Source organism: Mauremys reevesii, linkage group 15 (genome assembly GCF_016161935.1).
Source record: "Mauremys reevesii isolate NIE-2019 linkage group 15, ASM1616193v1, whole genome shotgun sequence".
Classification (NCBI taxonomy): domain Eukaryota; kingdom Metazoa; phylum Chordata; order Testudines; family Geoemydidae; genus Mauremys; species Mauremys reevesii.
Window position 1 is genome coordinate 37,954,230 of NC_052637.1, and position 27,916 is coordinate 37,982,145.

General features: G+C 38.3%; 1 protein-coding gene across 3 annotated transcripts in view; it reads right to left on the reverse strand.

The window, feature by feature from the left end:
* PRKCA (protein kinase C alpha) overlaps nt 1–27,916 on the reverse strand; it is a 284,791-nt gene that overhangs the window by 91,732 nt on the left and 165,143 nt on the right. The window contains exon 1 of one of the 3 annotated variants that reach the window (XM_039501360.1): nt 22,462–22,527. The exons of the other annotated variants lie outside the window; for them this stretch is intronic. The gene's annotated coding sequence lies outside the window, so the exon portion shown is untranslated. Of the gene's footprint in view, nt 1–22,461; nt 22,528–27,916 lie in introns of those variants that run through there. 3 annotated transcript variants of the gene reach the window in all.

Sequence of the window (27,916 nt, forward strand, 5' to 3'; positions counted from 1 at the left end):
CTGTTACAAGAGCAGAAGAATAACGTTTTAGGGATCTCCTAAACTAAACTGGGGTCTGGCTTGTTAGTGAGGAAATTAAAACACTCATCAAGTCATATCTTTATTTCCTAACAGCTGTATTATATTAAAAGAAGTGAAAAATATATTGTTAACAGAAAAAGTATGGGTAAGACAAGAAGACTGACACTAAAATCCTTAACATCAAATGCTTACTTTTGTTATTTTATGTATTCTGAGATTTGTTCTCCAAACAGAACTATAGCAACCCACCGATGCATCTCCTATTGATCAGAAAGATATTTACGTATTGTGATATTCATACCCTGTGTTTCTTCCCATGTGGCAGGAACAACAACTGAATCTTCCATTTACTGGCACGTTCCCCATTAAAAAGTTAAAGTGCATGCATTATGGGAATATGTACATATATTAAGGGGAAGATATGACCCTTGCCAACAGTCTAGTAAATTGTTCGGATTATATGCCCACTAGCCATAACACCCAAATTATCTAGTGGCCAAAGCATACGACTGGGAGCCAGTACTCCTAGATTCTATTCCTGTCCCCACCTGACTCCTTGCTTACCTCTGTGCAGAAATTTTGTACCTATCTGTCCTCTTACTCATGTGTAATGTGGGTCTAATCATATTTTAACTTCTTTTGATATATAGAGTGAAAAATGAACTAAGAGTAAATAAAAAATAAGGAATGTTTGTCTAGATTTACAATATTTTAAGGATATGAATCCTGTGACATTTAGAAAGCGCAAACAAGAATACATTTATATTTACTTGGAAATGTGCAGTTGCTGTACATTGTTGTGCAATTTTCTTACCCTGTTCACTTTTAGCCAATGTTAGCCTTTAATAATTCCTCACCAGAAGCACCTCTGGCTATATCATCTTAGTAGCAAACATGACCAAGCCAAGGCAGAGCACGACAAACCGATTGTCAAGAAATGGCTTCTATTGGCAAGATTATTGAATTTTGCACTAAACCCGGGAGAGATTAATCGTAAATACTCTAAAGGGAAAATTCACTCTTCTTTTCACAGAGTCAGTAAAAAGGCAATGGGAAAACTGTAAAAATCCTGCCATCATTAAGCGGCGCTGAGTGATGCATAAGTTGAGATGTGTAATGTTATTGCAGGCTGAAAGGTAGTAAAACCTCTGCTTCCTGCCACACCTGTCTTCTAAAATCAAAGCATGTTTTCCCTATGAAGAATTAGTATAATTGGATTTAATCTAGATAAATAGGAAAGAAAAGCTCTTGCAATTTGTGATGTAGGTATTTAATTATTTTGCCCCCTCAGAAACAAGCACTTCTTACACAGTATTGTGCATTTACTGCTTGTATTGGCTAGACACAGGCATAAAGCCAACCAATATTAGGTGAGGTGCCACATCAGTACGCCTAGGCTGAGATTTTCAAAGCCTTGCAGGCCATACCGAGTTACACAATTCCCATTTGCACTAAACCATCTAGGTAGCTTTGAAAATCTCAGCCCTATTTGCTAATTTCAAGCACAACTCTGTAACTCTAATCTTGGGTCACATTTAAGCAGAGACTGCCAAACATGATAAAACAGGTGGATTTGTGACATGAAAAGGTTTGTCCAAAAAGAACTACCCCAAGAGTCCTCAAATGTATGCAAAACCTCCACAAGTGTGCAACTAGAGAAGTAATTCACGCCACCGAACAGGAGGATTAGGACAATTTTTTTTCTCACTACTCCACTTCACTCCTATGCCTTTAAATATTCTAGACAGGAGAAGAGACTCAAATACACTTTCAGTCTAGAGGGAGGAAGAACAACATATAGGCACATAATCTAACCACTCTTTTAAAAAAAAATAAAAAAAAAATCTATGCGTTTCCATTAAACTAAAGATAAATTCTTCTCCCTGCAGCAGCACAAGCACAATTTATTACTCTCTGGTAGCTAATATAGTTCAACAATGGCTGTTATGAATGTTTCCATTAAACTTTGGAACAGAAAGTGTAAAACTGACGACCTACGGCACTATTTCTATGCCGTGGGTAAATGTTAAATAACCAAATTAATTTTGATGTACTTTTTCTGGCCAGCAACACTTGCAGTTGCCCTGATGCAAATGTTGTGGAACAACTAATTAGCTTATGTTGGTGAAAATGTTTTGCAGGTGATGCCATGGAAAAGCTAAATACAGAAATTATAAAATATACTTTATACTTCTAACAGTAAAAACATGGGATGTGGACAGCAATTCTGATTTGATTTTTTTATTTAAAGATGAATGTGTGTTTTTAAATAAAAGATCTGTTATTTCTCCAGTGCCAGCAGGAATTGGAAGTCTGTCTTGACCTTAGCTTAGTTTATAACACCATAACAAATGCTATTGCACATACACCACCTTGGACATATAGCCATCAGACAGATCTGCTATGACTCCTATCCTGATAAATGCCTCCTTAAAGTCAAGTAATAATAATTTCGAATAGGAAATGTAACTATTGGTCATGTTAGATAACTGTAGGAAATAAAGGAGGGGAAAAAGAAATATGCTACCGTAAATTATGAGAAGAAGAAAGGTTCAGATTGTTTCAAATTCTATAGTTGAACAGCATATTGTTTAACAGTTAGAGGAGGAGTCACAGTTGGAACTCCTGGAATGCATTTGTGGCCCTGCCACTAACTGGCTGTTTAACCTTGGTTAAGTCACATAGTCTCTCTGTACTTCAGTTTCACTAGTGTACAAACTTAGACCACCACCATGCAGTGCTGTTGCAAAGTAAAATTAATTTACATTTGTATAAAGTGCAAAAATGCTATATCATCATACAGCAAAGAAACCAATGATTTACATAAGTGCCTGGTGTTGCTTACAGTAGCTCGCACAACACAAGACTTAGGACAGAGTCAGGATACCTGGATTCTTTTTCCAACTCTACTTCTGACATGCTGCATGGCCTTGAGCAAGTCTTAACTTCTCTGTGCTTCAGCTTCCCCATCTTTAAAAACAGAGGTAATGATATTTACTAGCTTTAGTGAAGCAATATATAATTGCTATGTATTATTTCTTCTTCTTCGATTCCTATACACCAGATCAGCAATGACAATGGGGCTGAATGAAATCTTTCCACCACTTTCTGTCTTGTACCAGCTTTACAGCTTCATTCATCTTTAAAACTTTTTGTTCTATGTCATTCTTCACCATGTCCATCCAATGCATCCTTGGTTTTCCTCTATTTCTAGTTCCTTGCACTCGTGTATCTTGCCTTCTAGTGTATCCTTTCTGGGTCCATTCTTGACACGTGTCCCAACCATCACAGTTGTCTTTCTTGAATTTTCTGTAACTGCATTATTTCTTGCCCCACTCATTTTCTTATTACTTCATTTTTTATTTTCTGCAATCTTGAAACACTCGCTATTCCCCTCAGCCAGTTCATTTCCACAAGCGTTATCTTTTGTTCAACAGCTTTCCTCAGACTCCAGCATTCTGACCACAAAGCAGTATCGACAACTCTTGTCTCATAAACACTGATTTTTTTTTTTATCTAAATGTCTTCAGCCTTCCAGATCTTTCAGAATTTTCTGAATGCTGTGGCCATGAGTCCTATTCTCCTTTTTATACCTTCACAATTCCCATTCTTCAGTACTAGTCCCACAAGGTACACAAATGTTTCTATTTCTTCTAATTCTCACCTTTGATCTTCCACTTGTCAAAATATTAATCTTTTCCATGCTGATCTTCAGTCAGAATTTTCCACATTCCCTGCCCTTCTTGGTCAATGATATGAGAGCAATATCATCTGTAAATCTAAGGTAATTCATGTCTTCCCACATAACATGACTCCTCCCATTCCCTATGTATTAATTATTTATTATTTATGCACAATGTACCAATAAATTGAAAAAATTATTGCTTTTGATGCAAGTAGATACATAGTTTGATTCCATTCCACACCCTACCCCACAACAAATATAACGGACAACACCTACGGTTTACCTACATGCACCCAGAAATAGTCTGCAGTATAAGGCATAGGAAGGAGTCAAGAGCAGAGATTTTTGGGGAGTAAGCCCTTTAAAATTTACATCAAGAAAATATTACAAGGATATTGCTCTCTGAGCAGCCTACGCACCTTGGTATCATGAAAATCAATCTGTTGGTAGCTGCAGATGCAAAAAAGAATCTTGTGCAGCCAGTGTGTGTGTGAAAAATTGACAGAATCAACAAGGGACATAGAATGGTTCTCTACATATATCCTGCTTTGCATATCCTAAGCCCGCCTCTATCTGAGCTCAGAGCTTCCCAGCTTGTCTGACAGGACATCCACAGGCTAAGGTTCTGGGACAACAGGCTTTCCCACCACCCTACTATACTTTCTGCCACTTTGGTTTGCACTTGATTCAGTGTGAATGATATATTTCAACTTCTGAACATGTGTTACATACATATTTAAGAAGAATCAATTCCCTCTATAATGATTCTATGAAGGGTAATATATTAACTCAGTTAACAGGAGAACTCAGCAATAGTAAAAACAGTGACTGCATAGTTATATTTGTTTCAAAGGAGTTACTGTATAGGACTGTCCACTAGAAAATAAATAAAATATGACACTATTTAGAAACAACCATATGGAAATGCCAATGAAAATACTGGTGACCATGTGGAAACACATTTCTACCGCTAGTTTATTTTTGTAATAATGTGTGTCAGTGTACGGAGGCGTAGCAAAGGCTAGCTGACATGAGTCACACACAGAAAACCTCTTGTTCACTAGTACTAGCAAATAGGGAACTCTAACAGTTCCATTACACTGAAATATCACCTGTGATTAGGCTGCATTCCAGTATCTGGGTCTAGCTCTCTCCTCAAAGACAATACCCACTTCCTTTCTGAAAGATGGTCTTAATGGCCATCGACTGCTAGACTGAAGCTCAAGGAATGTGAGCTAAAAGGAAAGAATAATTATCAGACTTTCTGCCACTTCATATACAGTATATATAATATGCAAGTATACCCTACAATGATGAAAGGTAACAGAAGTTGTACAGCCAATTCCCCTTGCAAGAGTTGCATAACTTCAGGAGAAAAACTGAACTTTATTTACTAGAAGACAGAGAAAAGATCCTGTGAAGAGGTTATCTGGGGATTTTCCAGGAGACTGTGTCTGAAGAAAAAAACAACCACCCTTGGATACTAAATCAGAATATACAGCTTTTATGTGCTGTAATATATCAAATATTTCTTACAATAAATTCCTTGAGACACCATAAGCTCACAGAAATTATTCTTTAAGTTCATATACTTCAGGTTGGGTTTTAGATTTATTTACAGAATACTTATTGCACCCACTCACATTTTACCCATCCTAGAGATAAATAATGAACTACACTCACCAGTTCTCTTGATGTGCTTTCTAGGAACAAGGTTTGAACTCTCTCATCCATAGTAGTTAAACTTACAGAGTTTGTGCCTCAAAAAGCCTTTGTCTGAAATTCTCTATAACTTATTTTCTTCAACAAACAGATATGAGGAATAGTTACACGCGTTCCTCTGCACATATGGGAAAGTGGTATCCTTAGTGAGCCACGTTTAATTCTAGCAACTGAAGCTCTTAAGGTGGACCCTACCTTAGTTGATGATTCATTGGGCACAGCATGTGAAAAAAGCAAACTCAAAGCTAAGCAAGCAGAAATAATGTCCAAATGCTCAACTGGATTCTGAACTACAGTTCAGAAACAGAAGAGAACTGCCATGTAATTCAGCAAAAGTAAAACCGCAAATATGAGCTACAGTAAGTGTATAATTATGTTTTAAAGTTACTAGCCCAGAAACAGGAAAGTTTGGGTCAAATATGGCACACTACTGTCTTAATTTCCATTCATACTTAAGTTGTTTGATTATAATGGAAAAATACCACTGTAGTTCAAGCATCTAGTTTAACCATCCATGTATTTAACATCTGAAAATAAAACAAACAGCTAGACGTAACATGTAAAACAAGATATTGTTTACATATTGGATAATGATTAATAATTACAGGTAATCTGTCATGCCTGAGGACCACACCCTAGTTTCATACACATTTCCTCAATTTCTCTCATCTACACATTATAAAAGGACAGTAAACAATGATGTGACTGACTTGCCTTATATTTGCAGGTGTTTCACATTTTTACAGAATGTGCTCTAGTATCTGCTACGGTACAAAAACTTGCAGCACAGAAAATGAAAAAAGTAAGGGGAATAAGGGCAGATTATCAAAGATCGTAACTATTCTTTAGAATGGGGTTCCCAAACTGTGGTACATGTACAAGACATCTCTAGGGGGGTATATGGAAGAAATTGTGTGATGGTTGATTTTATTTATTATTTTATTTATTGCATTTTCAAAGTAGGCTACTCAGATGATGATTTAAAATTCTGTGGGAATGTGTTTTATAAAATATGGTAGTTAATTTATTTCAAGATTTAGTAACGAGAACACAGATACACAGAGACGCTGATGTACAGAGCTCTCACCTCCAATCACCATACAGAGCTGGTTCAGTTGCCCAGCAACTGTCCAGTCTAACTGAGCTCAGAACAAAGTCAGGGTTGGTTTTTTTCCGGTTGTATATGTCACACTATAACTGTATCTGTACATAACAGTGAAATATGGACAGGTAGTGTTAAGAAGAACACACAAAGTATCACTGATGAGGTGGGCAGGGGTATGCAGGCAGCTAGTAAATCTGGAAGGGGGTACACGGACAGCTGGTAGCTCTGGAAGGAGGTATGCAATAAGAAAAGTTTGGGAACCTCTGCTTTAGATTATATGCCTTTATTATCAAAGTACCTTGATTAGCATCATAAATGGGTTAAAACATGCTACACTTGAAATAATATACACATGATGGTTAAATTTCCATCAACAAAAATTTAGATCTAGAGCAGGAGCTGCTTATTTCTGTTACCATCTCCAATAGAGGACTACCACTTAAACTTACAGAGCAAGCATTCACCTTGAACAGGTCGTCTTCATCTATAACTTCCACGATCCAACTTGTTAACACCGAATTTAAAAAAGCTGTCCACAGCTAACCAGAATCCTTGCTCTGGTATACAGCATCTCATTCCACATGAATGATGATGATTTTTAATCAAGCACATTGCTTAGTCAGCTATATGAATAGGACTATTTTTCAAAACGTTATTGACATCCTGCAAGATATCACGGTTCATGCTGATGGGATACTGTTTTAAGTCTTCTACTTGGTCTGCCTTTTTCACGCTTTCTTCAGAGTCCTTTGGAATTAATTCATCAGTAATCCACAAGTTCCTTATAAAGACAACCTAAAAGAACTCATCATTTTTGGTCAATACAGTATTGCCCTATATTCATATTTCTTGTCGTAAAGTCACACTTCAAAATGGAAAGGAGAAAACTAACACTGGAGCTTTAGGGTACATAATTTCCCCACACCAACCCAATAAAGCTTGAAACACTTACATCCACCCCTCCTTAGGAAAGGACTGAGCATGTGCTTACTCACTTTGCTGAAACGAGCCTTCTTCCATTTAAGTCCATTAATAACAGTGGAAACTCTATCCAAGGACAGATGATAGAATACAGCTCAAAGATTAGCTTACCTGGCTGGCAGTATATGTAATGGGACAGTAAAGAAAATCTTAGTTAACAGAAATACTACAAGAAAAAAGTACCGCAGAAAACAACTTATTTTAACTGAGACTAGAATAACTCCTAGCAGTTAGAAAGGAGATTCAAACACTTTTAAAGTTAAACAGACCCTCTCCTTCATCTATTCCATAATGTTAGATTTCTGGCATTTCTTGAAAAGAAAGACAAATTCTTAAATGCTCTTTACAAGGCACAGTACATCTAATGAAGCCAGGATTCCATATGCTGTTATATTGTCTGTAAGGTGTAATTTTGTTTCATCATGTTTTTACTTTGTTTAGAATGAATGTAATGCATAACTCCTATTGCTATAGTCATAAAATATACAACTAAGGATTTTATGCTCACTGCAACAATGTTCTGTCACTGGTCAGCTAACACAGCCTCCAACTGCTGCTGTTAGGTATGTTTGTTTCTGCATATTTAACTAATGTATATCCCATTTCCCTTGAAGGGGAAACTTCATAATGAAATCAGCACTGAGCAGCGGCCAATGCGGCTGGCCCCAGGGGCAGCCAAAGCAGCCGTTGTCGGTGGTCCCTGGCAGCAGCCACTGTTGGCGGCTCCCGGCAGCAGTCCTTGCGTGGCCGGACCAGCCACTGTTGGCGACCCCCGGCTGCAGTCCCGGGGTGGCTGGAGCAGCCGTTGGTCAAAGGCCCCAGCAGCTGATGCTGCTGGCCTCGCGCTCCACAGCAGCCCCCACCCCCGGGGCAACCCCCTACAGTGATTCTTCCCACCCACCCCAAGATTAATCAGGGGTATTTCTAGTATAAGTCATGGACGGGCCATGGATTTTTGTTTATTGCCTGGGACCTGTCCATGACATACTAAAAATACTCATGACTAAATTGTAGCCTTACTTATTGCTTGAATTTCTAATGAAAGTAAATGAACATGGTAAGAGATGGATAAATGTACATGACTTATTATAACCTATCAAGAAATCACTGATCCTATTCACAATTAGAAATACAAATAATTATGCATATTCAATGTGAGTTTTTGATAACATGTCAGTTAGGAGCAAGAATAATTGACAGTTTCTGAAATAGAACACAAATTTCAAATGCATTCTCTAAAAGACTGGCAGGTCTGTTTTCATCAAATCAATACACAACATACTACAACCTCTAATCATTTCCTACTGTGATAGAAAAGAAACACTGAATCCTGTATATTTCATACTGCGCAGGATTTTTTTCTTTCCAAAATCCTCCATTAGAAACTAGATCCACATGGAACTTTGTTGTGACAGGTTGGAGAAAACGGTGTGCAATTTGTGTTGGATATACTGTACTTATAACACATTTACCTTACTATTGATTAATGATCCTGTTAATCAAAAATACTGAAGAGAAATCTATTGCATTTTTTCTCAGTAGGAAAAAAATCCTAGCTACTTCCTGTACTTTACTCAGTCAAGACTTTTATTGACTTCAGTCAGAGTTTTGCCCTAGTAAGACCTTCAGATTCTGGCACATTGAGACTCAGTCACACTATCTCTCACAAAACAGCGGTACAACTCATTAACTAAACCCGCATTCAGATGCAGTATCAGTTTCCGAACATGTGTCTGCTTTTTACCCTTAGTTTTCCTGCTGGCATGGTCAAATATCTTGCACAGAGTCATACAGTGAGATGACAGCTTAGACCTGGGTAGTTTGTGCCAAGGAGCCATGTTCTGCTACTAGAAATAAGAAACAACTTCCATGGTTTAAACATCTGGTTTCCATGATCACAATCCAGGATGTGAGGAAGAGAAACACAGACAATTTGAGATATGCAGAGATTACTGGCGATGTTCTACAGTCTGTGACTTGCAGGACATCAGACTAAAATATAATGTCCTCTTCTGGCCTTGACAACTATAAAAATGCCTTTAAAAGATTTTTTTTTCCATTTCCTTCTGGGGAGTCAGCCTATCAAGGACAGTGCAGCATGAGCTGTAAATGTACTAGGAGACACAGTACCTTCACTGCTTTAAGAGCTAATTATGTTAATGGGTCCTGCTTCAGTGTGAAGTTTCTGGGGATGGGTGGTGAAGGGAAAAGCAGGTAAAAGGGGCCTGATATAACTAGAGTCCAATAAAACTAGAAGAGGATGGGAATTAATATAGCAAAAGCCTAAAAGAATGTGTTGGAGAGGACTAGTACGAGTGAGTGACTTCATATAGTTTTTTTGGGGGGGGGCGGGTGAGGGTGACAACATATAAAATACCTTCACATCACTAACAAATGGTTTACACATGCATTTTTTTGAGCACATACGTATCCAATTTAACTTTTTCCAAGGAAAATTAAATGGACAAACAAGATGCCCTATTCTGAAACTTACTCAATGCAGCACCAGCACTAAAATTTAATCAGGAAGCAAACTCTGATTTGGCTGTAAGGTTTCAATAGCACAGTATACAAAAGGAACAAAGTGTCCAAGTTCTTCAGAATCAGGAAGTTCTGGCAAAGGAAAGCAACATTCTGAAAGTTAGGAAAGGCCATCAGATCTAGGGACAGCTCCAATGCTATCAACCAATCTATGTGAAGTCTGAGGACTCTGCCAAGGAGCATGCTGCTACTGGAAAAAATAACTTCCATAGACGGACATACATCTCATATGATTTCCATCCAATGGCTGAGGACAACGAAGGGTATAACATGCTTTCTTATTTGGTAACCAACAATAACCAACCTTTTTCTGATTAAATCAAACTTACACTATTTAAAACGAGAGAGAGAGAGAGAGAGTGAGAGAGAGAGAGAGAGTGTGTGTGTGTGTGTGTGAGTGTGTTTAGAAAGAAGCACAGAAGTGTTTTTGGAAAAAAACAGTACCAGGAGAAAAATCTACAAAAAACAAATGTAACTGTTTTGTTACAATAAACTACTGGTTTTACTCTAATGTGTGTACCTACTTTTCTCTTATTAGGATACATGAATTAGGTTTCAGAGTAGCAGCCATGGTAGTCTGTATCTGCAAAAAGAACAGGAGTACTTGTGGCACCTTAGTGACTAACAAATTTATTTGAGCATAAGCTTTCGTGGGTTAAACCCCACTTCATCAGATGCATGCAGTGGAAAATACAGTAGGAAGAGATATATATATATATATAATATATATATACACACACTGAGAACATGAAACAATGGGTGTTACCATACACACTATAATGAGAGTGATCTGTTAAGGTGAGCTATTACCAGCAGGAGAGAAAAAAAACGCTTTGTAGTGGTAATCAAAATGGCCCATTTCCAGCAGCTGAACTGTAAGGGGGGGGGAAATAAACATAAGTAGGGTACCCTAAAACAGGCTGTCAGTGAGCTATAAGCCAATCCTTAGACATGCCTGAAATATGCTAACACAGGAGTATTGAGTATAGCATTGATTAAACCTCTAGCAAGAAGTAAGTTTCATTATTCAAAATTACTTTAAGGAACTAATGCATTAATTCAGGTGCCAGTGACACTGGTGGGATGGGGATTTATTCAGGAACCACAAGTCCCTTAGGGAACATCCACACTGCCCCCTTTTTTCAAATGTGTATAGCAAGCGTACACACAAAGTCCCCCTAGCCTGGGTATAAATGACACTGTAGACCATGCGGCACGGCTTAGGAGAGTTAAGACATGCCTGAAGGGTGTGGTTATGTACTCAAGTAGTACATAACCTACACAGCTCTCTACTCACCCAAGCTGTGCCTCTTTACCTATACTGTTATTGTTGGCAGTGTAATGCCTCACTGCTTCCCTGCAGCTGGAGTCTAGCAGGAGGAGGCAGCTGGGAAAGGCTCCAGCAGCGGGGAGAGACTCTTTTCTGCACTGGCTCCCCTCTACCAGGGCCTTTCACTGACACTGGTGGCTACAGTCTGCTTCCCACTGCAGCGTGTTGCCACACATCGCTGCCTGGAGTATACAGTGTAGTCATCACCTAAATATACTCATGGGAATTATAAACATAAATTTGTATGAAAAATTAAAAAAGGATCTTAAAATCTTCACAAGAAACCTATTCATCATAATGAAACTAATCAGAGCTGACACCACCAACTAAACACCCTCCAACTACAATTATTAAGACTCTTTGTACCCTTTTCTAAACTTTGACCTCATGAAAAGCCTCTGTAAATAAGGGACTCCAGTAATGCCCCACTTCAACATACATATATAGGGACATTAGCAGCCATGGTATGACACAGAGAGGTTGCTAAAGGCACATAATTGGGAACCAAAGGATCTATTCTATTCCTGGCTCTTATGCAGATTTCCTGTGTTATCCTAGCCATGACACTTCACTTCTATAGCCCTCATAACATAAAATGGGGATTTTACTAATGATACCTCACCAGATCACTGTAAGGCTTACTTCATATGTTTATTACAAGTGGCTTTGAGATCCTAAGCTGCAGCATGCTCCTAGAAGTGCACGATGGTAATACTACTTTTGGTTTGGTTTTCAAAAGTGCATATACAGGTTACGCTGAAAAATACAATACCCTGTTTCCCACAAAATCCTACATAATTACACATTTCAACATATCACCTGTTAACAGGAACAAGGGCAGGGCAATGGTAGAGGAACACCAATGACAGCAAACTCAGACACTCTGAGGTGGTTGTGGTGCCCTACCAAATAAATGACGTCTACATTACGGAGGGGAGATTTTATTCAAAATTATATTTGTTTAAATATTTTAAGGGTAGTTTCTATATTAGTCCTTTCAGACAGTATTATGAAATCTGCTATAGGAGCACACTTTCTGGCTTAGAAGAATTTCTCTCAATAAGCATAAAGCTAATGAAATGACCCATCTTATACTACTTACAAAAATTCAATAGTAGAACATGAACAGAGAGTTGTCAGAGTATGAAAAGAGCCAAATCCTGCTTTCCTTATTTCATCTTTGTTTATTCAAAGTCCCACTGACTTCAATGGCAGTTTATGCCTGAATAAGGACGACAAAATCCAGCCAAAATTACAACTGTCCTTATGCAGACAGACACTGTTACTGGAGCCACTGGAGTCGTATGACCTCTGAAATATGACAGGAGTATAACAACCTTTGATTACCCTGATCCATGTCATGTGACTTGAAAAGAAAGGTTGTCATATTACCTGCACTCCTCCGTGTCTCACCTTTATTTAGGTTTTGTCAGTTGTTTTATCAGCAAATGGCTCATTTTTTTCTTTCTATAGGGCAGAGGGAGTCTCAAAATATTGGGAAGTAGGGTTCAAGTACAGTTAAAAGAAAGAAAGAAAAAGATTTTCAGATAGAGGTTTCAGTTCTCTCCTGGAATGCACTCTAATTAAAAGGTTTTATTATTATTAATTATTATTAAGAGACACGTGGTCAGAGAGTCAACCTATTTTGATAATTGCCTTTTGTTCATATCCTTGCTGTAGAGAATAGTACTGATTGAGCTGGCATATGGAGAGCGAAGATCTATGCAACTGAACTCACAGGGGTTTATAATTTCCTAATTACCATACAAGCAGTTACATTTGGGAAAGAATCAGCATATACTTGCTATGTTTTGTACATTCTTTTTTAACAAAGAAACTGCAGCATAATTACAGGAAGTGCGTAAACAAAGAATGCTGTCAGAAGATGATTTGCTCTTATGAACGGATGAGGAGCAAGGGGGACAGGATTTTGTTTTAGATTAAATTAAATTTAATCTTACAATGCAGAAGTCATGTCATGAAGTAACTTTAAAAGACAGAATTTCAAAATTACTGTTACTAATATAGTGTTTGTGTTTACAATAAGCTAATTTTATTTATTTTTTTAAAGCCTTCTAGCTGTTAACCCAAAGATGCTGGGAGGCTGAATTCATAAGAAGTCCTTAGAAAGAGAAGGACACAGTTAAATGGGAATCTCAGCACTGAACCAAATCTTATTTATGACTCCAGAACTGAAATCCTCTTCAGCCAGAAGGTAGCAAGACATACATGTACATTTAAACTATTTTAGCACTAAATGTGTTAACATTACCAAACTGGAAGCAACAGTAATAATCACAATCTCAATTCAAAATTCTTTGGGCAATTGTTACCTCCGGATAGATACAATATGAGGAGTTCTGTAACATATTATTTAAAATTACAATGCAGTTACTGTGGTTTCCAGTGGAGCAGAAATGTAGGTGCAACTAATGCATAGATATGATGGTACTAAGATTTACTATCAGCAAATAAATAATGTCTCATGCGAGCTGATTTTCAGTGGCACTCACACTGCCCGGGTCCTGGCCACTGGTCTGGGGGACTCAGTATTTGAATTTAATTTTAAATGAAGCTTCTTAAACATTTTAAAAACATTTACTTTACATACAACAATAGTTTCGTTATATATTATAGACTTATAGAAAGAGACCTTCTAAAAACATTTAAATGTATGACTGGCATGCGAAACCTTAAATTAGAGTGAATGAATGAAGACTCGGCACAGCACTTCTGAAAGGTCGCCGACCGCTGTACTAGATGTTCATTGCTTTGCACTGATCAGTCAGAAAATAAACAATGACTACTCAAATGAATGGCTCATTAGTTTGCCCCAAATAACGTAAGTATAGAAGAGTGTGCAATTGGGTATTTGTCACATATTAAGGAAATCATCACATAGGTGAGATTGCAAATCTCTAACTACCTGGATTTGGCATCTTTTAAATAGATTGGACTGCCAATATTCCTGACAATTATGCAAGAGTGCAAATGGACCACTGAGGCAATCTCTGGATATGGGGACAGTTGACTAGGCGAGCCTGGACTGGTTCTCTCTTCTCTGCTCCCAAGTGAATAATTTTTGGAATATCTCTTACTTCTCTGACTAAAATGCAAGCACAGATGACCTATCAGTGGAAAGAAAGGAGGTGGATCCTGTTACCCTTTCACCTCTTTAGACATGCATTCAAATCCTGACTTAGCTCATCTCTGAACATGAGCAAAGCTATATCATCCTATTTCTCCACATCATTTTATTTTAGCATTTACCTTAGAATTCACAAAACAGAAATAATGTGAAAGAATGAGACACTTGTGAACCAAACCTCTAAATACATATTACAATTGTGGATGAAAACAACAATATAGAAAATCACATGTTGCAATAAAGAGACATCAGCCTTAACACTAAATGAATGACTCCCCAAATTTCCATGAACTCTGATCTGCCCCACTCAACCTTCACCCTCAGAAAAAGTGTAAGATGATAGGCTTTGCGGCATAGCCTGATGCTCCCAGGACACTGTGGAACACTAATCATGGTAATGAGCCATGAAAGTATTATGGGAGGAGGGAGGGGAAGCATGCCTCATTGTGACCAAGGATGAGAGAACAGTTCTGTTAAAATAAGAACCAACTCAAACCTCCATCCAACCCTTAAACTGAACTCAGCCCTTTTTAAGGTTTCCCAATAAATAACCTTAACCCTCAATAAGAAATGTGTTGTAATCATGTTCAAAACCTGGTGGGCTCCAAATCTTCCTGTTCTGAATCAAAAGAAAACTGAAGCACTAAAAGGAAACCGTGGGACTCTCTCATAGTGGCCATCTCAGATTTGCTCCTAAAGGCGAATGAGTCACAGTTGTTTTGCAATATTGGGAACTGTATTCACCGCATTAAACAATGAATAACTTTGTTATTATAACATATTAGTTAATCACTAACAACTTGGTGTGCACTGTTCAAGGCACAATAAAGTGATTTTAAAACTACAGTAGGACCTCGCTCTTCAGGTTATAATTTACCCAGAAACATATCTATCTGTCTTTCTAGGTAGGTATTTCTAATACGCCCATCCCCATAGTATTTAGGCACCATAACATTTTAAAAGAGAGTCTATAATGCCTGGTAATAGACTATTTTCTTTTCTCCTCCCTTGGTTTGGTTGTTTTTAAGGAGTTGCCCCATTGGGTCAGACCAATAGTCCTTCTACCCCAGTACCCTGACTCTGAAAGCATCCAGTACCAGAGCTGCAGGAAGAATATACAAAACAGGCCAATTCTGGAGTGATCCACCCCTATCTTCCACTCCCAGCTTCTGTCAGCCAGACATTTAGGGTTGGCGGAGCATGGGGTTGCATCCCTGGCCATTCTGGGTAATAGCCATTGATGGACCTATTCTCCATGAATACCCATTTCTATGGATCCTTTGGATAAAGTATTCTTGATGTCTTTGGCTATGCTGAAAATGCCTTAAATTGGAAGAAGGCCTGCACAGAGAGGTTTGTATTGCACTGCACTCTAAAAGAAGGAGACATGATCTCAATATTCTGCTGGTTCTCCCCATTTCTCAACAAGAATTAATAGCAGGAACAATGCTTCAGCGAAGCCTCAAGTTACTAAGATTTCATTACTTTTATAAAGCATTCTCATGTATTCCTATTTGTACCCCAGGAATTGTGATAAACAATTATAATATAACTGCAACAAGTGTCAATAAAAAATAATGTCGGGAGAGATTATTCAAATGCACATAAGGGATTTAGCAGCAGCAATCTCATTGATTTGTGCATCTAAATTCCTTGGGTACTTAGGAAAATCTGTCTCATGATGTATTATCTTCGCTTCTTCTACTGTGTGTAGTCAGTTATTTGCCGATCCATAAAATTCAGAAATTGATAGGGAGACCCACTGCAAGTGAAAATTAGTGGGGTCCTGTTGCTGGGCACGTGCAGTCTATAGTTTTTAAAATTCAGCCTATTGGAGATAATTAGTTTACATCAAAAGTCTTAACTCCTGGAACTATGGATTTCAAAAGTGCCTAAGTCTAAAAATCGTTACTCTTTTAATTTTCTTTAAAGCGATTTTGGAAGGTTGTATCATTTTAACTCTTTCCTGATATCGTTCAGTCCAATCAGACAGCACTGACTAAGATTCCCTGTGTTGGTATATAGCTGGTACCACATTTGCAAAAATGGCGGTGAAGGATAACCGTGGAAGCCAGGTTGGCCAAATATTTGATGTAGCAATACCCAATCAATAAATGACATTTCTATTTCCTTCAGAGACTGCTAATTATGTTCTCAGTTTGAGAGCTTAGAATTGTGGACTCTAAGATCATGTCCATAAAACAATCTGTGATGATCCAACATTTAGTCAGTTGCACTGAAGAATACATCTTTGAGTCCCAAGAAGCATGTACAATAGTAGAATTGGCATCTGAAGTTTGCACTAAATCGATCTATCCTTATACACAAAACTAAGCGCACACTTACAAAAAAGAACATAAAATCCTTTTATGCAAGTCAACACAGTCTTTTCTTGGTGCTGTCAGTTAAGCCTTTGTAAGGCTATATCAAAAGGAAAAAACTGCTAAAATTAATCCTTGCATACAAGTGGAAATGTGTAATATTCACACCACTGAAAGAGGTTCTGATATTGTAAACATGCAGAAAGATCTGTATCAGGAATAGTGAGAAGAAAGTATTCTCTGGGAAAATGGTTCTGTCAGCAGTTCTCAAGTCTTAAGCAGAGAAATGCAGGGAAAGTCATTTTCCCAACCACATCTATAGGCTCCTTTGCTTGGCTGACAGGCTATTCCCGCATGGGGTGCTTAAGACTCCTTTCAAATTTGTAGCATATCAGTGTGAACCTTCAGGAAATTGAGCAAACAAAAACCACCAAGCCAGCAAAGGGAGGAAAATCTTCCTTAACAGAGCAACTTAAATGTAAAGTAAATATTTATAAAATAGGGAGCCAAAAATTACATTATCTCCTAAAGTCCTTAAGAAAATCCACTCCAGCCTGGAAAACCTCCCTATTCATTAAAAGAAACAAAAACAAGGAAGCATTAGTGTACTTCCGATAGATTAAATACTTACAAGAACATGAATGGTTTCACTTTTATGATGGGTACAGTCCAAATTAAGAGACTCTAATGCAGATACATTGGCAAGTAGCTGTTTGAGCCAGAGCCACAAATGCTTCTAAGCACAGTTTACATAACCTTTTCATATTATGAGAAACATATCTGTACTCAGTGTTGGGTTTTCCCTTGGAAAATTTCTGGTTATTGTTTTCTTCAGCTTCTGGCAAAAACACACAAATCATGCAGAATTTCAGATTCACATTTAATGACATTTACTCAAAGAAGGAAAACATGCTCTCTAGGTTTTCCATACTTAAATATTTTATATATTAAACTTTACTTTTTGTAGCCCTCCTATACCTCGACTGTCATTATGATGCAAAATGTCCTGTAGCCAGGCTGAATACACAATGATATTAAATATCACTAACTATAACTGATATGTGTTTTTGACAAAACATACAGATGAACTAAGCCAAGCTGCATGTAACCAAGTGGGACTGGAAGGTGGCTCAGCTCCTCCCAGCACTTTAAATTCACATTGTTTCAGCAAACCAAAGTCACATGGGTTTCATTTTTCATGTGGCACAAACCCACCTGAATTTCTGGAGTCTGAGGTTCATGCAAATCAAAAAACTCCAAGCAAAACTGAACTAAACCCTGATGAAAATAAAATCTCATTTCATATGTGAACAGAACTTTTCTTCCCTCTTTACAACCTAGATGTGCCTGTCCATTCAATTGCTTACATTCATGCTAATTTCACGTATGTTTTATTGTGAAGATTTTGCACTGTCCTATTATGAGGTTACTGACCTCAGCACGGTCTCTGGAGAATATAGCACAAGATTTAGAGCTTTATACGTGTTCCGAAAGTAAATGAACAATGTTTCATGCTAAAATAAGCAATTGTGCCTGTAGATAACGTGCACTCTCCTGATCTGTGTGTGGAACAGGACCTCCTGGATTCAACTGTGCTGTAGATAGGAGAGTGAATCCCAGTTCAAGTGTCAGACACAAAAGATAACAATATGGAAGTACCACTTACAGACTCCCTCTTCCATCCTGTTCTATTCTATCCTCAGCTTTAGAAGACATTAAAATTGAATTTCCTGTCTGGTTTATGCAAGGTAAGTTGGTAAAAATACCCTTTTAGTGGAGGAGGGAGGACCTTTGACTGGACAGCAGGGAAAGTGAAAAGTCCAAATACGTTCATGGCAGGGAGGGGCCAAAGGGGGTTCCTTCCACCCTTTCAGTTCTCTGCTTAGCCATTAGCTGGGCAAAGAGAAGATGGGATTAGCTGACTGGCTGCTGTCCCCCCACCCCCTGAGGACACAGCTGCCTCGAGGACATTCAGGGCCCACAAGGCTGGCCTGCCTGCCTGAGTTCATGGAATTTAGAGCTCAGGAAGGGATCCAGCACCTGTGGCCCATCTCTGAGAATCAGATGGTCAGATGTGCAGTGTTATTGGTACACCATGGGTCAGCGCCCTCTGCTATACTGGGTCAGCTAGCTGGCCTATCCTTTTGGTGTAAGCCAGAAAGCTTCCCAGACCCGGGTAGAGATTTCATGGTGCAGAAGCTCTAAGAAAGATGGTCCAGAGGCAAAGGACACACACAGGAGTGACAAGAGGAACCCCATAACCATTAAAATTCTTACAGAGTTATCAAATGCTCTGCCCAGGCTATGCAGTTGTGGGATAGAGGCCATTTTATGCAAGGCCGCTTTCATTCCTGGCTTCTTTGAGGGTAAATGATCTGGTACTTCAGGAAACCATAGATGGATCTAGGTGGGCAGCTGTCACCTGGTACAGTGCTGCAGTACCCTTAAACACCACAAGAGACCAATTAGTGTCAAGTATTCTTTTCTTCTAAAAGGGCTTGGGAATTCTGATTCCTCAGAAATGTTTTAGCACCTTCCAGTCAGAGATATAAGGATTATACCATTCTGCTCAATATTCTTTAAACCTATTATTGATATTATAGAGCGAGTTTGCTTTTAAACCTTTTATACTCTTCAGTTCATGTAATAATCTCTAATTCGCCAGATCTTAGTCTTTTTTTTCTCCCATGCTTTAAAGATTTGTATTCTAAGTGCTCCAACACAAACTGAGCTCACATGGAGAAACTAGTATTTGTTCTGAATCCTTTGAAAATGTGTTGGATCTACATATGACGTAACTGCTAGCCAGTGTTTAAAATGTATCTAGGTCAACTAGCTTGCTTGAGAAAAAAATAAACTAGTGTATTCAGAAAGCAGAAGTAGAATAATTTTATTTTTCCATTTACAGAAGCATGAAAACCTTTAAAAATATGTTGGTGCCAACTTAAATATTCAGATGCATCACTTTGTATAATAAAACATTCACCATCGAAATGTTAATTTGCCATTGAACAAACTATTAAGCTTAAGCTTTCCTCCATTAAAAGATTTGGAATCTCTGCTACTGTATGCAGCTTCCCAAAAGAAGAGTTTAATGCAAGCAACTATGTGAATTGTCAAGGTTTACAGCATTTTTTATATTAAAATTGTTGGAATTAAGTTCATAAGAAATCAAATCTTGCAGAAGGGGTGAGGGAAAAAATAAGTTAATGTCAGCCTTTTATGGGAATTAACAACAAAATAGCACAAACAAAATGAAAACTGGCAAAGAAACATACTGACACATACACAAATATGTATTAATAGGAGTTTCCACTAAAAAGAAAAAGGATCTTGTAGCATAGTTATCTGCAAGAGTATAAGGGACTTTCAAGCTTTTTATCCATTTCTACTGGTTGAATCACAGAAACCAAAAGATTCACAAGGCTCTTGCATCTACTCTTGCTGAAAGCAGCAATGCATCACGGAAAAAAATACCATAAAATGGTTATGAATTTGTAAACTGAATTTCATCCTAAGTACAGAAGTTTGATAGAAACAAAAGGGTGTCAAAATGTTTAAATAGCTATGATAGTAGCATCAAACCTCTGAACCTGATCCTCAGGAAGCATGAAGTAAAATGAAAGAAGTCTGAACAAAAAGTTTGCAATTCAAGCTTTGGAAAATATTTCCCCCCAAACCCATTTCTGTGTCAGAGGGTCATGCCTAACATTTAGCCTTCCTTACAAATTATGGGCCAATCCTCCAAACATGTAAAACCAAGCATAGTGCTTAGCAGTAAGGGCTTGGCTACACTTACGGTTTGCAGCGCTGGTAGTTTGCAGCGCTGGTCATCCAGCTGTGTAGGAGCAGCGCTGGTGTGTGGCCACACTCACAGCTACCAGCGCTGGTGTGTGGCCACATTTGCAACATTTGCAGCACTGTTGGGAGTGCTGCATTATGGGCAGCTATCCCAGCATTCAAGTGGCAACAACGTGCTTTTCAAAAGAGGGGGGTGGAGGGTGGTGTACTGTGACAGGGAGCGGGGAAGAGAGAGAGAGTGGATTTTTGGAGCCAACAGTTTAGCTTCCTGGATTGAAAAATCACAAAATGTTCACGAACCCTTGGTCTTAATTGCAAACAGCCTGCCTCCAACGCTGTTTCTCTGTCAAGCAAACATTCACTCCCTGCCTCTCATTTGATCGTTCACAGCCAGGTACAGATAGCTCCTGTTTGCTGTGATCAGTGTTTGTTTTTTAGATAAGCAGTTCAACGGAGCTCGATCGGAGTTCACAACAAAACAAAGAGAGGCTGCATAACAAAACAAAGAGTAATTTAGTTAAAAGCTTTCTGGGATATCTCCTTATTCCCTGGAGGCCAATAAAAGCGCTGGTGTGTGTCCACACTTGATGAGCAGCGCTGGATCACCAGCGCTGCAATCGCTACACCCCAACCTGGCCAGGTGTACAGCCAGCGCTGCAGCCAGGGAGTTGCAGCGCTGGATGTGCCTTGCAGGTGTGGACGGTTACTAATTGCAGCGCTGGAAAGCCTCTACCAGCGCTGCAACTTGCAAGTGTAGCCAAGCCCTAAGTGTTTGCAGGATCTTGCCCTGTTTCCTTGCTAGCATCATGACAATGCTGCTATCTCTCTCAAAGTAACCTCTTTTCTTCCTGCCTGTCAAAGCAAACCAAAAAACAAGAAACAAAATCACCCCCCACCATACACACTTACAAGCAGGGCACTAGGTATCAGAAACTATGAATATTCAAACAATTGTTTTCACCCCCAAAGCTCTATCATGGCATCGGTCCTGGTGTTTATTTCTAAAGTAAGCTATATACTTCTTTCTGAAATAAAAATGCAAGCCTCCATTGTCACAGCCAATTCTTGCTTTCATTGGCTGAGTGGCATTAACAACACATAAAGCAATCTTAGCAGGTCACAGTCCGAATCTAAATAAGAAATCAATACTGCTTTGCCTTGGGGGAACAGGGAAAATGCTCACCATCACAGTCTGAGGTAATCTGGCAGGCAGAAAAAATTACCTCAAACAACCCCTATTCCCCCAAGAACTCCAGAGACAGAGCTGTGCAAAAACCTACTATCCAAAGAATCTCTGCACGGTGTTTCAAACTTATTCTGATAATACTGCAAAAATGAACAATACTTATACAAGTACTGTAAATATATATTCAGACCTTATATTGTACAAGGTATGGCAAACCTTCAAAAAACAGTCTTACAATGATTTTAACCATCAGTGAGTCATCCATTATAAACATTAAAGGTAAACCTGAATATACTCTGATGCACATGGTTACAAGCAATATTCTTGGGATATTTCAAGAACTTGCCTGGTTCAAAATCCAAACTTGCAAGAATGGAGCTGGTGGAGAGAGATTTTTGTTTTTGTGGTTTTTCCCTAATAAGAAAACATGGCAGATGGGAAAGTTTTACATTCAACACAAGTGGAAAACTCAGGAGAGTTTAGGATTATGTGATTGATCAATAGCATAGTCAGTATCTGTTGCTTATACAAAAGAAAACAATGGGATCACAATAGCTTAGGTCAGCTATGACATTTATCTATGTAATTCAGAGGACTGACTCATGAGCTATTTAACTTACTTAATACAAGTGTCATCTCAGACAAGTATCTCACTTGCTCATTTATTACGGTCTGTGTCACGTGACATTTTTATACGACTAACTGAACTGGCAAATGAATGGAAGCTTCAAAACTAGCAAAATTCTACAGGAACAGCAATTCTCAACTGCTAGGAAGGAAAACCTAAATCAACTGGCAGAATGAAAAGAAACAAATTACATACTGAAGTCATACTTATTTTTCCAAAAAAAAAAAAAAAAAATCAACTGAATTGTATCAGTACATTTGGTCATGAGGCTAAATGAATGCTGACCTCATGGTCTATGCACTGTAATAGGATGCTGAATGGTGTTTGGATTTAAATTGTGTGTCACTTTATCTGCTTTCCTTCCTTATCCTATTGATATTCCTGTCACTACTAACTAATCTTTGCCCAATAGGTGTTCCGCATCGTCTCTTACTGATTCCCCTGGCCTAGATCCAAGGGCTCCTTTTCTCTTACTTGCTTTAACCTTAACAGTTTCCCTTTAAACTGCCAAGTCACAGCAGGGTTTTAGATCTGGTAGTTGCTGGGAGTTGGGAAAGCTGCTTTCTTAAAATCTTGAGTGTACTGGGGCTTCCTACAATGTCAAGCCTGCGTAATAAAACTTGAGGTTGTACCTACACTATTGCTGATCTCAGATTTTAGTTAATCAAGGAGAAATGGACTGGAGAATATGGGCTGGTACTGAGTGTACTGGGGCTTCCTACAATGTCAGAAGCCTGCATTGGAGAGATTTTCACTCTTTCTATCGCCTTTAGAATAAGCAATACTGATTCCATGGAAAGAGATGTTAAAAAAAGTTGAACTACCCAAAATTTAACACTACACAACAAAAGGCAACCCATGTATATAAACATTACTAATTTAACTTAAGTAATTACTTAATAGTTTACTTACATCCTGACATAGGAAGGCACTTTTTAATCAAAGCCCCATCTGTTAAAGTTTAGAAATGACTGAATATGCAGGCAGGAATAATGTGTGAAATATGTACTCACTATGTTAAATTTTCTCTAAGACCAGTAACAAATGTATAACAATAGTTGACTCTATGCAGAATACATATTAAAATGTATACAACGTGAAAGCTATGGATGAAAAACACTGAGATTATTATTACATATTGAAAAAAAATAAACATTTAATGTAAAATGAGGTGTTAAATCTATGCCCTAAAGCTTTCTACAATTCTCCTTGATTAGATCTACTTTTTTTTCCCAAATATTATTTGTTCATTTAGCTATAATGCCTACAGCATCACGTAATGATCAATTTAGAAAGAGGACTCAATACATTAAAATGGTAATTTGCTTTTTAAATTACAAGTTAAAATGGTAACGTCTATTTAAAAATGAAACCATACAATTCAAAGAGGATCATATCTGTATTCAGACACACTGCATGTACTGTAATTGTTACAGAAAGAAACAAAGAACAGAAATAAAAGGCAATATAACTAAAGCAAGAAAATTGGAAAGTCATACCATAATTGAACCGTATGAGGTACAGTGGTGATAAGGTTCCTCAGTTAGCTCCCAATACTGTGCTCCCGAATATACACAGTAAATGCAATGAAATTAGTGTACCAAATTCTTTGGTCCTTGATCAAGCACAACTCCTACTGAAGTTAGAATTGGCCAAATGGTGGAAATTACACAGTAACAAATGGTTAATCACAAATGTAGGCACCTAACTGAAGTCTTACACACATTCTTAAATTTGTGCATGTGTGTAGTCCATTGATATGTGCAAATCTTTGTGGATTTAGAGCTTTATTTTGTTATTATAAAGGGTGATGCTTTGCATTTCTGCAGCATTTTCCATCCAAGGATTTCAAAATGTTTTCCAAACTTTAATTAAACTTCACAACACCTCTTACAGTACAAAAATTATCTCCATTTTACAGATGGGAAAGCGGAGAGGGTGGATTAGCAACTTGCCTAAGGTCATGCAGGTAACAGAACTCAGACCTCCTAGTCTTATGCTTTAACCACTAGTCAATAATTCTTCTAATAAATAAATGGGCACAAAATTATTTTACCACTATATGACATCAGTATGTTGACAATCAGACTGACATTATTTGGACATTATAAGGATTGAAGCTGAGACATCTGCCTCCAATTCTCCAGGGTTTTGAATAATTTTTAAGCTCTGAACAAAGAACACTTAGTGCCATGCACTTTTAGCTTCATATTTAGGTTATTTCAAGTAGGTAAAACTTGATGGAATATAACTTTTTTATTCTGGAATATTTTAATTTAAAGGTATCATTCTACTCCCTTAAGAATTCAGAAAATTTTAGAATGCTTCTTTTTTAAAATTTAGGCTATTTCAAAGTTACGAGACTCCACACACAGCCTTAAAGGTATGAAATATTATACTACTCTCAGCTTACCCAGAGCCCTCAGTAAAACAAAGGCTAAATCCCCTTTCCTTAGTAGAAGGCTACATCTCTTTTTTTCCATCACGTCTCATTGCCTGATCTCTGCATCTCCAACCTACCATTCCCAACCCCTCCTCCCCCCGCAAAAAGACCCAACCCTACAAACAAGAACAAGACAAGACAAAAAAACCCTTTTTTAGAGCATGTGTATATGCTGCACATGCATTAAGCCCCATTGATTTTAACTGGTCTTCACTTGGGAAGGGATGTCCATCCACCTACATGCAAGATTGGGGCCGAGTAAATTAGTAGTTAGAGGAGCAGACTGAGAACCACTCCTGGTGTGACCTTAAACAAGCTTAATTTTCTCTAGGTCTCTCCCCCAACCTATACAATGGTCATCTTAATGCTTTGCTATCTCTTAAGGGGTAGATTGAGAGTGTTAATATTGTAGAGTGTTTTGAAGATGTCAGATGAAAGGTGCCATATGAATTCAAAGTATTATACTAACTCCTTCTACTCATCCTGCTATTTTCCAGTTCAGAAGTCAGTTACAGCAACTCAGATCTGGCACATTACTCGGGAGTACTCTGAGCCACTCAGCATGGAATTGGAGATCTTAATTTATTAGTCTGGTGGGGGGAAAATGAGGGGAAAGAAGTGGTCAGATTAAACAATTTAACATTAACCTAATTCACTCATGGCAAGTCAAATAGAGACACGGTGCTAGATCACTAACAAACAGAGCTGGAGTTGAAATGGGGATGGATGAGAGAGAGAGTAAAAATTATTAGGGAGCAAGAAAAGGGAGCTCCAAGTTTTCCTTGGCAAATGCAACCCCCAGTTAGATTAAACTGCCAGGCAAAATGCTGTTTTATTGGCTGCACCATCACCAAACGTACTTCATGGAAGCCAAAGGGTAGGTAGACAACAAAGATCCTTGTTTCCCTCGAGCCATGTGAAAATGTGGCTTGTTAGAGAAATAGCTTCAAAAGGACCTGCAAAGAAGTGAACCTCTAATAGGGAGATAATAAAAAAAAAGATTTGGACATGAAAAAAATCCCATTCAAGCTCTTCTTTTGAGTCTCTTTTCCTTTCTTAAGTAGCTATAATTTACTTCCGCTCCAGCAACCTCATCTCAAACCCTTTGACAGGTGAGCCCATTCCAAATCCTTGTACTACCAACTCTCTTACAGTATTTATTGCGACTTTCTATCTAATTTATGTCCCGTTGGTTCTAAGATGAAAGGCCTCCAAGTTAACATACTGAGCACATAATATTCTGTCTGTATGTATAATTATTGTTTCCCAAAAATATGACACATTCATGTTAAATACACCAAAAAACTCACAGGTTCCACACATTTTATGGCATTACCGTAACACCTTTCAAAGTGCTCTAGCAGAAGTTACCACATAACCAGTGAGAAGCTATTAGCCCATTGCCATGCTGTAATTAGATGTTTGCCTCTCTTCTCAAGAATTCTCAACTTACACATTTTATTGACCAAAATAAGAGTTCTCAGACATTGCAAGGTTCACTGTTCAGCATGTACTGTATCTTATATCTAGTAACAAGACATACATTTTCTCTGTGTTTAAGGATTGAAAAGTGCCTCTAAAATATTTCATCTTAGAGTCCCATAGATCTAACTCACCACTGATGATTTGTATATAACGTTTTCTCACTTTACAAATCAAAGCTGGATTTTTTTTAACTGCCAACACAGCAAGCACAACCTAATACCTGACATCAAATGTTTTCCACTTCATAGAGTGCATCTTCCCCCCAACTTCCTTCATTTTTGCCAGTAATACATTTTTTAAACTATATTTATTTAGGTAGTTTTAACAGTTTTACAAATTGTAGCCATGTAAATATCAGAGACAACATGGTTTTAGGAATCAGCAATGAGCAGGACAATCTAGCTACTGATGATGAATGATGCCTGAGGCAAAATAATTTCAGCTCCCACTTCTTTGCTTTTCTGAGAGGTTAAAAACCTGTTTTGTCAAGAGACTAAGCAGATATCATGCATAAACAGTTTTTACTGACTAAATAGAACATTTGGGGGATTACAATTTATACCATATTTATATCTCAGCTGAAAACTCAGCTGAAATGAGGTAGAGCTTGAGCGGCTAGTAATCTGAGGACGTCTGGAGCCCGGTTTCTCTACCCACTAGCTAGGCTCCAACTAGGGGAGACTTTCATTAGGTAGGGAAAACCTCAACGAGCAAAGAGGACCTATTCCTCAACTGACTAACCAAGCCTGTCACCTGACCGGACTAGCTCTCCATTTATCCAACTGATCCACAGCAGAGAACTTTTGCCTAGTATCACAGCAGAGCCCACAGAACCTGCCACATTAAGGAGTCTCAATGAGTCCTGGGGAGAGGGAAGCGTGGTGCACAAGAGCTATTGTGCCAGTGGAGCATGGTGGAACTGAGTTGTTGGGGAGATGGAAAGATTGATAGATTTGGGAGGAGAGTGGAAGTCAGGGGAGGGAATAACTTAACATCTAACATAGGGTGGCCAGATGTCTGGTTTTCGAGCAGAAAGTCAGGTTGAAAAGGGAACCTGATGGTGTCCAGTCAGATCTATTGACCGGACACCCAAAGTCCAGTTACTGCAGGCAGGGAAGGCGCCGAGTCATCACCCGCGCCAGCTCTACTCAGCCATGGCCACCTCCTACTTATGACGCCGGCTACAACAAATGCCACGCAAATGCCTGTTCTCGCTTTCAGGTGACATTGTGAACAAGAACGGGGGCACCATTATCTCCTCCAAATGTAAACAGACTTGTTTGTCTGAGTGATTGGCTGACCAAGAAATAGGACTAAGTGGACTTGTAGGCTCTCAAGTTTTATATTGTTTTATTTTTGAATGCACTTATTTTTTGTACATAATCCTACATTTGTAAGTTCAACTTTCACGATAAAGAGATTGCACTACAGTATTCATATTAGGTGAAATGAAAAAAATACTATTTCTTTTGTTTTTTACAGTGCAAATATTTGTAAGCAAAAGTAACTATAAAGTGAG